This window comes from Lolium rigidum, chromosome 1 (genome assembly GCF_022539505.1).
Source record: "Lolium rigidum isolate FL_2022 chromosome 1, APGP_CSIRO_Lrig_0.1, whole genome shotgun sequence".
Lineage (NCBI taxonomy): Eukaryota > Viridiplantae > Streptophyta > Magnoliopsida > Poales > Poaceae > Lolium > Lolium rigidum.
In genome coordinates this window covers 151,034,822-151,037,743 of record NC_061508.1, presented here as the reverse complement: position 1 = coordinate 151,037,743, position 2,922 = coordinate 151,034,822, and positions in this window count along the sequence as shown.

Here is a 2,922-nt window from a genome sequence, read left to right as displayed (position 1 = left end):
ACTAGAGGAACCTGATAAGTTGTCGATGAAGAAGGGATGCCTTGGGCATCCCCAAGCTTAGATGCTTGAGTCTTCTTAAAATATGCAGGGATGAACCACGGGGGCATCCCCAAGCTTAGACTTTTCACTCTTCTTGATCATATTGTATCATCCTCCTCTCTTGACCCTTGAAAACTTCCTCCACACCAAACACAAAACAAACTCATTAGAGGGTCAGTGCATAATTCATATATTCACAGGTGACATAATCATTCTTAACACTTCTGGACATTGCACAAAGCTACTGAAAGTTAATGGAACAAAGAAATCCATCAAACATAGCAAAACAGGCAATGCGAAATAAAAGGCAGAATCGTCAAAACAGAACAGTCCGTAAAGACGAATTTTTTAGAGGCACCAGACTTGCTCAGATGAAAATGCCCAAATTGAATGAAAGTTGCGTACATATATGAGGATCACGCACGTAAATTGGCAGATTTTTATAAATTTTCTACAGAGACTACTGCTCAAATTCGTGACAGCAAGAAATCTGTTTCTGCGCAGCAATCCAAATCTAGTATTGACTTTACTATCAAAGAATTTACTTGGCACAACAATGCAATAAACTAAAGATAAGGAGAGGTTGCTACAGTAGTGACAACTTCCAAGACTCAAATATAAAATAAAAGTGCAGAAGTAAAATAATGGGTTGTCTCCCATAAGCGCTTTTCTTTAACGCTTTTCAGCTAGGCGCAGAAAGTGTGTATCAAGTAACATCAAGAGACGAAGCATCAACATCATAGTTTGTTCTAATAATAGAATCATAAGGTAACTTCATTCTCTTTCTAGGGAAGTGTTCCATACCTTTCTTGAGAGGAAATTGATATTTAATATTACCTTCCTTCATATCAATGGTAGCACCAAAAGTTCGAAGAAAAGGTCTTCCCAATATGATGGGACAAGATGCATTGCATTCAATATCCAAGACAACAAAATCAACGGGGACAAGGTTATTGTTAACCATAATGCGAACATTATCAATCCTCCCCAAAGGTTTCTTTATAGCATTATCAAGCAAGATTAACATCCAAATAACAATTTCTCAATGGTGGCAAGTCAAGCATATCATAAATTTTCTTAGGCATAACAGAAATACTTGCACCAAGATCACATAAAGCATTACAATCAAAATCATTGACCCTCATCTTAATGATGGGCTCCCAACCATCTTCTAACTTCCTAGGAATAGATTTTTCAAGTTTTAGTTTCCCTTCTCTAGCTTTTATGAGAGCATTTGTAATATGTTTTGTAAAGGCCAAATTTATAGCACTAGCATTGGGACTTTTAGCAAGTTTTTGTAAGAACTTTATAACTTCAGAGATGTGGCAATCATCAAAATCTAAACCATTATGATCTACAGCAATGGGATCATTGTCCCCAACATTTTGAAAAATTTCAGCAGTTTTATCACAAACAATTTTAGCAGTTTCAGGCAATTTTGCACGCTTTGCACTAGGAGTAGAAACATTGCCAACACCAATTATTTTACCATTGATAGTAGTAGGTGTAGCAACATGCGAAGTATTATCATTACTAATGGTGGTAATAGTCCAAACTTTAGCTACATTATTCTCTTTAGCTAGTTTTTCGTTTTCTTCTCTTTCCCACCTAGCATGCAATTCAGCCATCAATCTAATATTCTCATTAATTCGAACTTGGATGGCATTTGTTGTAGTAACAATTTTATTATCAATATCCTTATTAGGCATAACTTTCAATTTTAAAAGATCAACATCAGAGGCAAGACTATCAACCTTAGAAGCAAGAATATCAATTTTATCAAGCTTTTCCTCAATAGATTTGTTAAAAGCAGCTTTGTGTACTAATAAATTCTTTAAGCATGGCTTCAAGACCAGGGGGTACACTCCTATTATTGTTGTAAGAATTCCCATAAGAATTACCATAACTATTACCATTAGCAGCAGGATATGGCCTATAGTTGTTACCAGAATTATTCCTATAAGCATTGTTGTTGAAATTATTACTTCTAATGAAGTTCACATCAACATGTTCTTCTTGGGCAACCAATGAAGCTAAAGGAACATTATTAGGATCAACATTAGATCTACCATTCACAAGCATAGACATAATAGCATCAATCTTATCACTCAAGGAGGAGGTTTCTTCAACAAAATTTACCTTCTTACCTTGTGGAGCTCTTTCCGTGTGCCATTCGGAGTAATTTGTCATCATATCATCAAGAAGCTTTGTTGCCGCCCCCAAAGTAATGGACATAAAGGTACCTCCAACAGCCTGAATCCAATAGGTTCCGCGAAGAAAAATTCAATCCTGCATAAAAGGTTTGGATGATCATCCAAGTAGTTAGTCCATGGGTAGGGCAATTCTTCACCAAAGATTTCATTCTCTCCCATGCTTGAGCAACATGTTCATTATCTAATTGATTAAAATTCATTATGCTACTTCTCAAAGATATAATTTTAGCGGGAGGATAATATCTACCAATAAAAGCATCCTTACATTTAGTCCATGAATCAATACTATTTCTAGGCAGAGATAGCAACCAATCTTTAGCTCTTCCTCTTAAAGAGAAAGGAAACAATTTTAATTTTATAATGTCACCATCTACATCCTTATACTTTTGCATTTCACATAGTTCAACAAAATTATTAAGATGAGCAGCAACATCATCAAACTAACACCAGAAAATTGCTCTCTCATAACAAGATTCAGTAAAGCAGGTTTAATTTCAAAGAATTCTGCTGTAGTAGCAGGTGGAGCAATAGGTGTGCATGAGAAATCATTATTATTTGTGCTAGTGAAGTCACACAACTTCGTATTTTCAGGAGTATTCATTTTAGCAGTAGTAAATAAAGCAAACTAAATAAAGTAAATGCAAGTAACTAATTTTTGTGTGTTTTCAAT